The 15,325-nt window shown below is 49.9% G+C and overlaps 1 protein-coding gene across 1 annotated transcript in view; it reads right to left on the bottom strand.

Moving 5' to 3' along the window:
- Positions 1-3,234: 3,234 nt before the first annotated feature.
- Positions 3,235-15,325, bottom strand: part of SLC28A1 (solute carrier family 28 member 1) — a 62,469-nt gene continuing 50,378 nt past the window's right edge. The window contains exons 21-22 of the transcript XR_006887416.1: positions 5,359-5,985; positions 3,235-3,351 (exon numbers count right to left, since the gene is read on the bottom strand). The gene's annotated coding sequence lies outside the window, so the exon portion shown is untranslated. The remainder of the gene's footprint in view (positions 3,352-5,358; positions 5,986-15,325) is intronic.

The raw sequence follows: 15,325 nt of genomic DNA, 5'->3' as shown, positions 1-15,325 counted from the left end.
GACTTGTATAAATTCAGCGTTCTCCTGGCCCATGGTGGCAACTTCAGAGCTTCTCCTGGTTGCTGGCCATCCAAGGGATGGAGCCTGGGGATGTCTGCTGGAATTAGCCCAATCCCAAAGCTAAGCAGGGAGTCTCAGACGGGAGGAAAAGAAGGAGAAGGATTCCATCCTTCCATGAGGCTCAGCCACAGAACTGGCTGGAGGAGCAGACAGAACCGGAATCATATCATTACAGCAAGCACTTTCTTTCTTTAACTAACCATGACGACTTATGCACATAAAAGCCAGGCTTTCCCTCCCCTCACGGTGCTTGTTCTCAGACCCTGGCAGACCAGGTCAGATGTGTGAGGTTCGAAGTGAGAGTCACAGAGCGTGCCCGCAGCCCAGGAGCCCGCCTCTCCCTCTTCCCTAAACAAGGCCGACGGCCTAGGCTGCTCTCTGGGGTCAGTCAAGGGCTTCAGCTGTGAGTCACAGAATCCAGCTTGGCCACCTTGAGCAAGAAAGGAACATCAGGATGCTTTGGGCTACAAGTAGCACGCTAATACTAGGGCTTCTTATGTCACATAACACGAAGTCAGGCAACAGGTGTTCCAGGATTGGTTCAGCAGCTCAGTGAGGTCGGCGTGATAACGGCCTCCAAGATGGCCCCAGCGAACCCCGCCTCCTGCAATTCACACCCTGTGGAGTTCCTCCAACACTAAATAGGGCTGGCCCGGGTAAGCACTCGGATGCTGCAGAAATGACTGCGTGTGACTTCAAAGCCAGGTCATAAAAGTCATTGTGCCTTCCACCTGTTCCCTCCCCTGGATCACTCACTCTGGAGGATGCTGGCTACGGGTGTAAGGACGCGCAAGCAGCTCTAGAGAGAGGCCACGCAGAGAGGAACTGAGGCCTGCTGCCAATAGCCCATGAGTGAGTCATTGTGGAAGGGGACCCTCCAGCCCTTGTCAGGCCTTCAAAGGGCTGCAGCCCTGACCAACAGCTTGGCTGCAGCCCCATGAGAGAACCGCAGCCAGAACTACCAGCTGAGCCACACCAAACTAGGCGTTGGGCTGAGTTTTAGCCTCCCACCCTCCCAACATCCATGAAGAAGGCTTTATTATTTCCCCAGGCTGCAGAAGGGGAAACTGAGGCACAACCAGGAAGCAGCTGAGGTGAGATAAAACAAAGCCCTCTCCTCGGGGTTGGGCTGGGGGAGCCGGCCCAACTTGGCCTACCTGTATGTGCTTCAGAACCCCCCACCCCATTCTATGCTACTTGCCCTGGGGGCCTTGGCCCCCACCTATTCATCCAGCACAGAGCTCTGCTAGTACCTTCCAAACCACCCAGCTGTGGGGCCAGAAGGGAAATCTTGACTCCCAGGTTCACTAAATCTGCATCTGCACATAACCCTGCCTTGTGCCCTCATCACTGGCCTGGCAATCTACCCTCGGTCTTATCCACAAACCCAGACCGTTCCTGGGTTGCACAGGTGTGCCTGAAGCCAGTGTTTCCAGGAACAGCAACGCTTTGTTAGAAACAAGGCCGCCCGGGGCATGATGCAACACCTCCGGGAGGGCGTGCCCTTCCCCAGGTGGCCCCCCAGAGGTCCCCGTAGCAGCGAGTCCCACACAGGGCGGCTGCCAGCGACACCGTCTGGTGCCAGGTCTCTCCTGGGGTGTGGAGGCTTATGCAACTTTTTCTAGGATTTAATTTTCTTTCTCTTTTTTGTCTGTATGTTCATTATTATGTCTATCTGAACGAATTTTGTGCAGTTCGTATGTAAGTGGGCCAGAAGTGGCTAAGTAGCCAGAAGGGGGAGAGTCAGAGTGGGACAGTGGGTCAGGCTGTCACCATTCCTTTAAGAACCAGAGGCTTTTAAATTGCTTTTTAGGAAAGGAACCATTTTGTCAAAGGATGTGACAGCAGGAAGCTCTGAAGCCTTTGGCGAGGTTGGGGGTCGGGGGTGGGGTAGAAACCCAGGGGCAGCCCCTGAGGTGTCTTCATGCAAAACACTGAATCTTTTTTTTTTTTGAGGAAGATTAGCCCTGAGCTAACATCTGCTGCCAATCCTCCTCTTTTTGCTGAGGAAGACTGGCCCTGAGCTAACATCTGTGCCCATCTTCCTCTACTTTATATGTGGGATGCCTGCCACAGCATGGCTTGCCAAGTGGTGCCCTGTCCACACCCGGGATCCGAACTGGGGAACCATGGGCCGCCAAAGTGGAACGTGTGAACTTAACCATTGTGCCACTGGGCCAGCCCCAAAACACTGAACCTTTTCAGAACTAAACCCACAACATGCACCACTGGCCGCAGACAAAGCTCGTCCCCAGCACCCCAGCATCCATCAAGACTTTAGTCCTCGTCCCTCTTGTTAGGATTTGCTGCAGCTGCCTGTGACAGAAAACCCTAAATAACAGAAGCTTAAACAACAGAAGTTTCTTTTCTCTCCAGTAAACAAAGCCCAGAGGGAGTAATCAGAGATCTGGGCTCAGGTGATCCACACTCACAGCAATTGGAGTCACTTAACGGCCCTGTGCCAGCACCATTCCAGCAGCCCCATCTTTGTGAGCCTCAGCACGTGGCCCTCACCTCAGAGTCCCAGGCTGGCTTCCCTCACACCCCCAGAAAGAACGGAGGTGACCAGGCTCCTGGTGTGTCCAGGACTGAGGGACTTCCCAGGATGGGGACTTTCAGGTTTTGGTGTTTGCTTTTTTGAGGAAAATTAGCCCTGAGCTAACATCCGTGCCCATCTTCCTCTACTTTATATGTGGGACGCCTACCACAGCATGGCTGGCCAAGCAGTGCCATGTCCTCACCAGGGATCCGAACTGGTGAACCCCGGGCTGCCGAAGTGGAATGTGTGCGCTTAACCGCTGTGCCACCGGGCCGGCCCCAGGACTTTCAGTTTTAAATCCAGGCGAATTTCAGGCAAACCAGGACCAGTTTGTCCCCCTAGAAGGAGGACATGGACCCTCCCGTAAGGACACTTTCTGCAAGTCGTACAACATGTTTCTCTTATCCCATTGGCCAAAATTTAGCCACATGGCCTCATCTAGCTACGGGGGCAGGGGGACAGACTGGGAAATGTGAGTTTTATGCTGGGTGGCCAATTGCTCAATTAAACACTTTTTATTTAAAAAAAAAAAAAGAGAGAGAGAAACGATATTGGGATCCACCAGCGGTCTCTGCTGGCCTCCCTCCGTCGTGCAGCCCCTCCTGCCTTCTGAGCATCTCCGGCTTCTGCTGCACCTCACGCAGAGGTGGCTTTACTCCACTGTGACCTTTCTTTTTGTGCTTGGCTGCAGTTAAAATTTCCCTTTAGCAATGCCACTTCCGGCTGTCCTGTGATCCTCAGCCCAGCCTGTCCTAAATCCAGACAAGAGACTTCCATGGATGCTGGAAACACAGTCTCCTTAGCCGCCTAACCAAGCTTCACGCCCGCCCCCCCCCCCCCCCCCCAGGCCCCGGGGCTGGGCGTCCTTACTGAAGAGCTTCAAAGGCAAGGAAGTCTCGAGACTTGTGGGCAAGGAAAGGAGGGGGCAAGTCTCTTCCCGTCCCCCTTCCTCCCCTTCCCTTCCTCCCTCATCAGACATTGGGCACCGAAGACACCATGATAAATAAATGGACACACTTCCTGCGTCTGAGAGCTTATAGACTAGCCTATGGGACAATTAGACAATCCTGCATGACAGGTAGGACGGGGACCAAGACAGGAAATCAGGGAGCTAGGGGAGGCCTAGAACAGACTCCCAACCCGATTGGGGCGTTCAGGGGGCTTCCCAGAGAAGATGACCAAGGTGGGTCGTGAGGGATGAGTAGGAGTTGGGCCCTGAATAGGATGAGCCAAGTGAGAGAAGGGAGTGTTCAAGGATATGGAGCAGCCTGTAGAAGAGCCACAAGGCAGGAGAGAATGCGACTCCCGCAAGGGACTGGAAGCTCTGCGAGTCGGACCTAGGATGGAGAGGGGCAGTGCTGGGGAGTGGCTAGAGATCAAATGGGTGTCAGGGGCTGGATCACAACCAGGAGCCATGAGGAGGAGCTGGCACCTTGCCTGAGAGCACCAACTGGGTCATCGGCCTCATAAGCACTGAGTGGCCCTCACACAGCTCAGCTGATGTCCTGCTCTTGTGCTGGGTCCATCTCCTCATGCCCAGGCCTGGGGTCACTGGGTGACAGAGAGGCTGGGAGTGCAGCTGGACCCCTGCCCGGTCACGCCAGAGCTGAAGATGAGCCAGCCCCTGCCACTGCTGCGTTGTGGGGCGATGGGCCACTTTACGAAGGGGTGTCCCACCTCCTCCTACACCCACCACTGTAACCCCTCCTGCCACTGGGCCCCTGCTTCCCCGGCTCACTCTGGTCGGGAAATGTTCTCACCGCCCATTCTAGCAGGACCTCAGGATGGGGGTTCGGAAGCTCCCTGTCGGGGGAACACGACTGGCAAGCCTCCACTCCTGGGGGGAGGGGCCACATAAGCCCCAGGTGCCAGGTCACAGGGAGCATCCGTGCTGGCAGCTCCTTGCTCACTGGTGGGTGTGGGAGTAACTGGGGTGGTTGGGGACTGCCTGAGGGATTGCAAAGCTGTAGCTGTGGTTTGGCATATTTCTTAATTTTTTTCTAATTCAATTGAAATCTAACTCCAAGCCACTATCCTACTGAACTGGTAGGAAATTCAGTCTCAGGATATCACTGAGCTTCCCTCCTCCACCCCAGGGTCTTGTCAAGGTCCCGGGGCCCCAGGCCGTACCAGGGCCTCGGGATGGTCCCTCTGTCCACAGGACTACCCACCTTTCCAACGCTTGGGCCGCCTCAGGCTTGGGGGCTCAGCTGATATAGCCTGTCTTTGGGGGTATGGGAATTGTTGGGGAGCGGTGTGAACTCTGTGCCTAAGGTCCACCCTCCCTGAGTATCCGGCAGCCATTTTCTCCAAGGCCTTGTCACCTCCTGGACACTGCCTAGAATCAGGACATGGGACCTCTCCCCTCCCTTCCCGGCCCAAGTCACACTCTGCCCCTTTTCCTTCTGGGGTAAAAATTTCTCCCCCTTCATTCCTTGCTGCTCTCAAAAGCCCACCGCTTCTTCCTTCTGCTTCCAGGACTCGTCAGGAGCTCCATAAAGAGTCGAGGTTATTGCAAAAGATAGAGCTACTGACTTCCGGAAGTTTCTGTGCTCTAACCACCAAAAATACCCAAAGCAAGGAAATACGGAGGGACTGGCTCCCTGTGTGAAAAAGCCGGGGGAGGGCGAAATCAGAAGCAAATGCAAAGGGCCATTTCATATCTCCAGAAATCATCCTGCCGCAGAGCTGGAGGAGGGCCTGTCTCTTCCTGTCACAGCTACTGTTGTTGTCACTCTCACACTTCCTGGCTGTCTCACCTGCTGACGCTACCTGAGGACTTCCTCTGGCTTGAGTTCCCTCAGCAGACATCTTCCTGGAGTACCTGGACCACCCAGCTGCTGCAGTGTTGTCAGCTTTCACTAACCATGCTGCAGTAACAAACTCAGAATCTTGGTGGCTGATGACCATCAAGATTCATGTCCCACTCACAGTCAGCCAGTGGGGGCTGCTCTGTCTGTGCATTTTCTTCGTCCTGAGAGCCCTGCTGGAGAAGGAGCCTTCTCTAGTCCGTGCTGTTCTCTAGGCAGGCAGGCTGGTTCGCTGGTTTGCTGGTTCGGAGCACGGCCTCGCATCAAACAGGCCCAGGTGAAAATCCCGGCAGCATCAGAGCTCGCGCTCATGGTGCCTCTGTGAGTTAGGAGGCGATATTAATCTCATTTTACAGACGAGAGATCTGAGGCTCAGAGAGGCTGATGATCTTGTCCAAAATCACACAGGGATGTGCAGAAGTGGAGGCGGAACTCAGCCACAGGTCTGCCTGGCTCCAGAGGCCTTGCTCTCGCTCCACTCTGCTCTTCCGCCCCTGCCAAGCAGACTCGGGAACTGCTGGGTAAACGTGGTGCATTGAGCACACGCTTTTACTCCTGTTTTCTCTCAAAACTCCACTAAAAAAAAAAGAGTAGAAAAGTAAAATACTTATAAATCAATAAGGACAAAGAGAACGAGGCAGCAACAATAGAGAAAAGAGATGTTAAAGTTGGGGAAGATGAGAAGCAGGAGGAGGGGGTGGCAGAGCAGAGAAGGCAGAACACGAGCAATCAGAAGCACTTGTTACTGCAGAAGGTGGGGGCTGAGGGGGCCTGAAGACAAGGGGGTGTGTGGAAAGCCAAGAGCCCCGGGGCTGCCCGCCCATCCCGTCCAGCCGGGGGACTGCCCTCCTTGACAGGAAACTGGAGTTTTATTCTGAGGAGAGACTGAGTTGGGGAATCAGGCTCAGTGGAGGGCAAGAGGCTTAGTATTTTAAAAGAGGGACTAAGTGAGGGTTTAATGACTGAGCGTTGAGCACTACCTCCTCCCACTTTGTGCCTCCAGGATGCTGTCTGCCCTCTGCATACCCTGTAGTCAGGAGACGGGACAGTTCATCCCGAGAGAAACTCAGCCCAATCACCCTACAGCAAGATCCACCATTGATGAGCTTTGTCCCTCTCTGCCCCAGTATCTAAACAACTCTTCAGAGCCTCGTTATTATGTATGAACAAGAAACAAAGCATCACCATATGTCTGAGAAAAGCATTCAGCATGGAAGACAGAAGTCAAAACAAACAAAACAAAACAAAAAGGAATGGAGGGTCCAGAGACAACACATATGGACAGAGAAAAACGCCTGAAAACTATTAATAGCCTCAGAGACATAGGAAATGATATGACACACACGAAACAGGAACAAGATTAAAAACAAAGAAAATCTAATCATAAGGAAAGAGCTTTTGAAAATTAAAATGATGGTAGCAGGAAAAAAAATTGACAGTGAAGTTGGACGGTAAGTTTAAGAAAAACTTCCAGAAAGCAAACAAATTCACAAAGAAAGAGACAATAACAGAAAGGTAAGAAAAGTAGAAGATAAATCTAGGGGTCAAATAATAGGAGTTCCAGAAAGAGAGAATAGAGGAAATTATCAAAGAAATGATATAAAACTTCCCAGACTCAATGACGTGTATTTGCAGATTGACAGACTCAGCTTATTCCCACCACAGGAGTGGAGAAAGATCCCTTATGATGTTAGAACACGAAGGAGGAAGAAATTATTCTAAAAGCTTCCGGAAAGGAAAAAGCAGTTCCTATACAAGTGATCAAGAATCAGAATGAATGACGTGAGATTTCTCGGCCTTAGCACAGGAGCCAGGATGCAGTTGGATAAAGACTTTAAAATTGTAAGAGAAAATGATTTCCAGACTTAAATTCTATTCCCTACCAAACTGGTAACCAAGTGTACCGATGGAAGAGAGACATTTTCAGACATGCAGTGCTTCAAAAAATTTTATTTCCTGTGTGTGTGCTTCCTCCACAAAAATGAGGGAGTAAACCAAGGAGAGAAAGACGAGGGATCCAAACGGTTGATCCACACGGAAGAGAGGGGAGGAGAGTCCCAGGTGACAGCAGGCCTGGAGAGCAGCCAGGGGGAGGGAGAGGATGGAGCACTCCAGGAGGACCGTCTCCAGGAGAAATAATGAATCAGATATAGGGTCTGATGTGTCTGACCCTACAGAAACTAGGTCTTAAGATTTTTTTGCTTTAAAAAACAATAATTTTCTTTAAAAACTTGGGAAGAATTGATGATAGTCACAAAGAAAATTAAGCAATAAAAAGGAGGCAAACATGGTAGTATATGGATTTGAAAACACACATATTTTTCACATTCTAACATTCTGCTATTGGATGCATCCTACAAACGATGGAGTGTTACGGTTTAATTGGGAGCATCCTTTCCTAGTGGTTCATAAATAATGGTGCATCTCACAATCTTAGATTAGAAGAATTATGGTGATATCTCCAGGAGGATAAAAAGATGTACAAGGAAGGAAATGTAACTACAGTGTGCTACATGGCTCTTGAACAAACACGACACAGAGCCATAATGAGGTAAAACAAGCCTTGATGGAATATGGCTTTTACCAAAAATCGTGATATTACTGTATTGGGAGGATGAAAGGAAGAGACATAGGGCATGGGGTGGTGTAAAAGAGTTAACACTTCGTCTTCCATAATGGGTAGTAAAAAGACAACACCTAAAAGCAGTAATTAAAAAAAAAAAAAAAAAAGCAGTATGAGTACGTTACTTACAAATATGTAGGTAAATACCAGAAGAAGTGATGGAAGAGTTTGTAGGGGAGAATTCAGGGATGGGGAGAGTGAGGCACAACATGGCTGGGTTTTTTTTTCTGTTTGTTATTATAAACGTTACAGTACTGTTTGGCTTTTAAATCATGTAAGTAGTACTCTGATTTGAATGGAAGGAAAAAAGGAAGTGAGGGAGGGAGGCAGGACATTTGGGATTCTCGGTGGATCCCAGCCTTGACTAGGAGGTCCTGGGTGATGCCCCTTGATGAGGAGGGAAAAATGAGCAACACTGAAGGGGCTTCCATTGTGGGGGGAGTGAGTCCTCCCGCAGTGGATGGTAAAGCCTGCCAGGAGAATGTTGTTTCCAGGTCCCACCCTCCTTTGGAGGCTCTGACCTCCTTAAAAGAAGGAGGCGGCTCCCAGCAGCAGGCACACCCATGCCCTCCTGGGATCTCCCCTCTATTGGGGCTGGGGATCCGGGACGGCGTGGCGTCATCCACAGTCCCGCTGAAGCGGTGGACCGTTTTCTCACCGACCCCCAGGAGCTGCTTCAGAGGGAGCAGACGACGCGTCAGCTCCACCTGGTGGACGAAGGGAGATTGCAGCCCGAAGCTGTAGGAGCTTGCAAGAGCTTCCCTGCTACGTTGTTGATACAAGACACTCCTCAGTTTCATCTTCCTCTTATTCCAAATGCTCCGTGACCGGACATCTTTGGTTCCTACTCTGGTGCTGTGCCAGTTATCCGTTGCTGCATAATAAACCATCCCAAACCTAGGTGCGTCAAACCACCACCCTCTATGATGCTCGTGGGTTCAGTGCAGCAGGAATTTGGATGGAGTACAATCGGGATGGACGGCTGGTCTCTGCTCCGTGATGTCTGAGCCCACAGCTGGGAAGACTAGAATGGCCGGGGGCTGGGACCACCTGCAGAATTGTTCACTCATATCCAGCATTTCGGCTGGGATGACTTGAAGGCTGGGCTCAGCTGGGACTGTCGACTCAGTGCCTTCTTGTTAGCCCTCCAGAGGCTTGGGCTTCCTCACAGAATGACAGCCTCAGTAGTGAGACTGCTCACGTTGTGGATCAGGGTGCCAGGAGTGAGTGCCCCAGTGAAGGAGGCCAAAGCTGCCTGGCTGTTTGTGACCCAGTGCTGTGGACTGAACATATGCATCCTCTCCAGTTTGTATGTTTAGGTCCTAACGCCTAATGTGAGATATTTGGAGGTGAGGTCTTTGGGAGGTAATTAGGTTTAGAGGAGGTCATGAGGGTAGACTCCCCCCACCCCCCGCCACCGTGATGGGATTAGTGCCCTTATTATAGGAAGAAGAGAGACTAGAGCTTTCTTTCTCCCCCACGTGAGGACAAAAACAGAAGGCAGCCGTCTGCAAACCAGAGAGAGTGCTCTCACCAGACACCGAATCCACCGGCACCTTGATCTCGGACTTCCCAGCCTCCAGAATGGTGAGAAATAAATGTTCACTGTTTAAGCCACTCAATCCATGGTATTTTGTTATGGCCGCCCAAGCTGACTGAGACACCCAGCCTCAGGAGTTAGGGAGCATAATTTCCACCATACTCCACTGGTCCAAGCAGCCACAAGCCTGCCCAGGTGACAGCAGAGGGGACATAGACTGGCCTCTCAATCGTAGGAGTGTTATAGAATTTGCAGCCATCTTTTAAAACTACCACAGAGGCCCAATATGATTAATCAGAATCAGAATAATTTAAAGAATTTTACGCATATATCTGTTCATTGGGTAGATGAATGAGGAAGCCAGAGTATTATGACGGTTAAGGGTCTGGGGTTAAAATCAGACAGAACTGGATTCAAAACCCAGCTCAGCCATTGGGCCGTGTGTCCTGGAGCAAATAACGTCACTGCGCCACGTCTCAGTGTCCTTGTCAGTAAAACGGGAATGATAACGCCCACCTCACAGAGCTTTTTGTTTGTTTCTTTTGAAGATTACAAAGGATTGCATACACAAAGAATTTGTCCCACAGTAAGCATTCAGAAGATGTTAGACCCTTTTCCCTAAGTTATTTTAAAAATTAAATTTCCAGTATTTTTATTATCTCAGACTTTTTAGGATGTGCTACCATTGCAAGTCTCTGTAGATATATGAAAAGAATAGCTGCCTTTCTTCAGGGGACAACACTCCCACTTTTGGGGGGAGACCGCTCATCCCTCACCCTCCAACCATGCTGTTCAAATAGGAGCCGCCACTTTGTGCCTCCTGAGTGACAGCGACCGCTCGGGGAAGACAGCAGAGCCTGCTGGTCTAGTGCTCACACCCCACCGTCCAGGCCACTGTGATCGCCCTGGAAGAGGGCATCAGACCCCGGAGGATCAGCCACGCTCTCGTAGGATCAGACTTGCCTTTTTTTCAAGGTGCTGTCCAGGAAGTGAGCCACCATGTGGCTCCATGATTTTTTGATGACCATGTCCCCAGCCACGGAGAACGCCAACTCGGTAGAAGGAAGTCGCCATGCAGGAAGACACAAGCACAATAAGAAGCATAATAACACACGTCCCAAGTGGTAAAACCCACCAGTGTGTTGAGAGCCGCTGACCTGAGCTTCCTGAAACCCACTAGAGTTTAAGGAAAGAGGGAGCTTTCAGTGGGAGGGCCTCCTGCTTTTCCAAACCAGCCGTCAGACTTTCTCACCTCTGAGTTCTGTCCCCACCAAGATGACCCTGGTCCAGCCTCCAGCCTTTGGCCACACTCTCTCTCAGAGTGGCTAATGCCGCAATTGAGTAACGGCCTGGCCCCGGCCCAAACAGAGATTACAAGAGATTAGAAATGGTTGCCCTCGGGGCCCTGCAGAAGCAAAGATCCCTTGAGAGCAGTGTGCCTCCATACAGTTTATTTCTCCTCCAATTGAGGCGTTGGCTTTGAAAAGAACAGTTCGATTAGAACATATAAATAGGTAAACAAGTGATGTCTCTAAAAGTAGAAAAGAATCTTATTGAGAGTGTCAGGAGATAAAAACAATCTTTAGTTTACAAAGTGAGTTTTCCATTCCCATCCATAATGACTTTTCTTTTTTCTTGGAAAGAAAAACAGAAAAGTTTTGCTTGGGGAAAAATGTGTCCATTGTCAGTTGGAGCTGAGTGACAAACGCAGCCCACGTCGCCACTTCTCCAACCTTACGAGGCTCACTCACAGCGGTATAAACACACGTAGCCCCGGGATGCAAGGCGTTGACCGACATTTAGGAGCGTTTGTGGCACTCCGTGCACGTGCCAGCCCAGCGAGCGTAAGAGAGCAAAAGTGAGGCCATCTTGTTTTGCTAAATGACCCTAGCCCCTCCTCTGTGTGACTACTCACTGCTCTGCACATACACGAAATAAACATTCCCATGCTCTCCTGATTTATGGCCTCTGCTTATGTAAGTGCTCCCCGATAGCTTGATAAATTAAAACTTTGTTCTATGAGTTTCTTTCCAGGAACAGGCTGGCCACAGGCGGGAAACACACTTACAAGGTATCCATCACAGCTGACAGAAGAATGGAATGATGTGACGCCTGGAACCCAACATCCCCGGACTCCTCCTCACTGCCTATTTTCCCTGTATAACTGCCTCAAGATTCTGTAATCCTTGAAGATGCATTTTTGAGACGTTAGTCACCTGTCTTCTGATAAACTAGCTAATCTAATTAAACTTCCTCTCTGGATTTCTAACTCATGATTGATTGGCTCAGATCACGGAGAGCAGAGAGAGCCCATTGCTTGGTATCATGAGCAGCCTTGACCTGTTGGTCATCGCCTGCCTTGCTGGTGGATGAGAAGTAAGGAGTCCCATCTCGAAAAGATATGAAAGGTGTCTGTACAGAGAGAAGTCCGATAGCAACATAATCTATATGAAGATTTGAAATCTGTTCCCAACGGTCCTTGTGGGCTTATCTCTTCCTGATTCTTTCTGGTTCTGGACATAGTTTGCAATGCTTGGTGGGTAGGAGGGGAGCTGGTCGGAGAGTAGGAGGAATGTCCTTCTTCCAGTTCCATCTTGCTGTTCTCCAAGAGGAGGGAACACTAGTCTGATTGGTTAGAGTCCACCTTATGGCCCAGACTGCATTTCCTAGTGGGCCAGGTCACCCTGCCTTAACAGGTCACGCACGGCACATCAGCCTCTTTTCCATTTCCTGCTTCCGGGAGCCTGAGGTGCAAAGATGGTGTGTGCCTACCTTGCCCTTTCTTTCTTTCTCTCTCTGGTATCCTCCTGTCATGAAGCTAAATTGGGAAACTTTTCAGTCTGGCCACTTCCCCTCACACATGTATCAGGGCTCTCTCTTTCCTCTGTTAGGTCTTAGTGGCCAGTGGGTGGTAGATTTCCGATGCAGACTTGTTGGAAGCAGTGGTCCTACTCAGGGCTCCAGTAGAATGCACCAGAGAACTAGGGAGGCCAGAGGTGACGGGCACCTGGTTAATAATATCCTCTTTCCCATTTGTTCATCCGGAGCCCCACAGAGAAGAGGCAAACCTGTTCTTTCCTATTGCCCATCTTGCTCTTCTTGTCCATTGCAAGGGCGTGTATAACAGAGATCTCAAATAATAACATAAACAAGATAGACATTATTCCTCTCTCACATAAAATCTGTGTTGTGGTGGCAGCCTTGCTCTACAAAGACATCAGAGGCCCAGGATCCTTTGAACTTGTGGTGGCCCCATCTTGAGGATGTTGCCTTTGTCTCCATGGTCTAAATTGGCTCACCTTCCCACCTGTATTCCAACTGGCATGGAGCAAAACTGTGAAATGGACCAGGGTCATGGAGGACGAGCCCCTTCATCTAAGGCAGGGGTCAGCAAACTACAGTCTGTGGGCTGGCCACCTGTCTTTGTAAACAAAGTTTTATTGGAACATAACCACTCTCATTTGCTTAAGTATTGTCTAAATTGAGTAGTTGCAACAGAAATGGCCCACAAAACCTAAAATATTTACTACCAGGCCCTTTAAGCAAAAGTTTGCCAACCCCTTCACTAAGGGCATGATCCAGAGGCTGCCTACTTGACTTCCATTACTCCATTGAGTAGACCTTAGTCACATGACCACACCCAGCTGCAAGGAAGGTTGGGAAATGTAGTCTTTATGCTAGGTGGCCATTTGCCCAGCTAGATATTAGTTATTACTAAAACAAAAAGGGGAGAACGACTATTGGAGGACAACCAGTCATCTTTCCTATGCTGGGCCATGTGTCCTTCGGTCAGATTTTAGTTCCTGTTATTTTAAAATTCTGAGCTTATAAACCAAGTTCTTATATTCATTTATAACCTTGTTGATTTCTTTCGTCACCTCTACCTCCCTTTCCTCATTGGGATATTTTGCCACAACTGAACCAGAGTCCCACTCAAGAGCTGACTTTGCTCTCAGAGTCTCCTTCCTGAATGCCTTTATCTTCACATGTGGAGTAAGTGCTTGGCTGTGTTGGCCTCCCCATCACTTCCAGTCACAAAGTCTCTGTTGGCATGGTTACTCCCGCTTCACCATTCCACATCCTTGTCAGAACTTGGTCCAAAGCAGCAATTCTCCTCCATCTCTGGGAACAGAAAGCATCTCCCAGGCAAGGTAGGAACTTCTTGCACCCTTGATGGTGGGTAAGTAGAGTCCTAGCAGATGTCCCAATAGATAAGGTCCCACCTCCCAATTCCTGCCATACCCTACCTCTGGTCTCCTTTGTGATCTGGGCCACGACTTTCTCCCATTCTCTCCCTCAAGGACAACTCCTCCTCGCATTTCACCCTCCACGTGCAAGCCCTCAGATCTGAGGACTTCTGAAGCGGCGTGGAGCTTTTTAACACTCTTCCTTCCTAACAGGTCTGCCTCTTTTAAATACCTCCCGAGGCCGTGTCCAATCTTCAGTCTCACCACAGCATCTCGGTTACACCCATGAGATCATATTGACCACCCCATGTTCTGGCTTCAGTCTTGGATTTGCCGATGACTCAGGCACTGTCTGCTCATGAGTGCAGAACAACTAAGAGTCAGGTCTAGGGCAAATTCTGAAACTCTTACGTGCTATGGGAGACAACTGAAAGGAGTAAGAGATCCCAGCTCAGAGAAGGGAAGCCTGGACGGTCACCATCTTCAAGGAGTTGAAGGACTGCCATGAAGAAAAGGGATTAGAACACTTCTACAAGTTTCCATAAGATTTGACTTTTTTTGGGCAGTGAAAGATTCACCTAGAGCTAACATCTGTTGCCAATCTTCCTCTTTTTTTTTCTCCCCAAAGCCCCAGTGCATGGTTGTATACCCTAGTTCTAAGTCCTTCTGTTTCTTCTACGTGAGCCACCCCCACAGCATGGCAACTGACAGATGGGTGGTGTGGTTCCTTGACCAGGAAGTAAGAACTGGGGACCACTGAAGCTGTGAGAGCACCCAACTTTCACCACTAGGCCATCAGGGCTGGCTCAAGGTTTGACTTCTTAAAAATAATCAGCAAGCATTACTTTGGTAAGTTTAAAAAGAACAATAAAAATACACACACCAGCTGGGACTTGTTCTGAATAGCCCAGAATGGCAACGCTGGGATGACAGGGGAACACTTTCTGATGCAAAATCAAAAAGAACCTTCTTAGGAAGTTGCAAGGAGAGGGAGTGAGACTCTTGTTTTGATGGTATTCAAGCAAATGGTGGATGGACACTTGATTCCAGCCCGAATGGGGGATTTAACGAAGTGGCTATCCCAGGCAGTATCCTTTCGACTACAAAGGAAGAGGAATCTCTCCCCTGAGCTCAGGTTAGAGGGGATTTTTCGAAAGAATTCAGCTGTCATCAAATCTGAGGAAAAGTTGAGCAACTGGGCTGCAGGAAGGGTGGTAAAGAGACCAGCTCCAAGCCAGCCCCCGGTGGTGACTCAGCTCCCAGCTCTCCGTTTCTGGGTTTTTTAGTTCAAATCCTTTCTCGAGGGTCTGAAAGGCCATTGGCAAGACTGTGGACTTGGCTTCCCCTGAGTCAGGCATTCAGTCCTAGTTCAATGGGCGAGGGGCGGGGCGTGGAGTCCCGTGATTCAGTCGTGAAAGCCTGGGGTCAGAGCCCCTCCATGCGGGGGTGTAAAACTTCTCAGAAAAGTCGGGAGGGGCAGACACCATTAAAATGACATTTAGGGTCCTGTCCAAACTCTGGGCTCACTAATTCTGAGTCAAAAGTAATTTCAAGCAGATGCTGCTC

This window comes from Equus quagga, chromosome 2 (assembly GCF_021613505.1).
Source record: "Equus quagga isolate Etosha38 chromosome 2, UCLA_HA_Equagga_1.0, whole genome shotgun sequence".
In the NCBI taxonomy this organism is placed as follows: Eukaryota; Metazoa; Chordata; class Mammalia; order Perissodactyla; family Equidae; genus Equus; species Equus quagga.
This window is presented reverse-complemented; position numbering and strand designations above follow the sequence as displayed.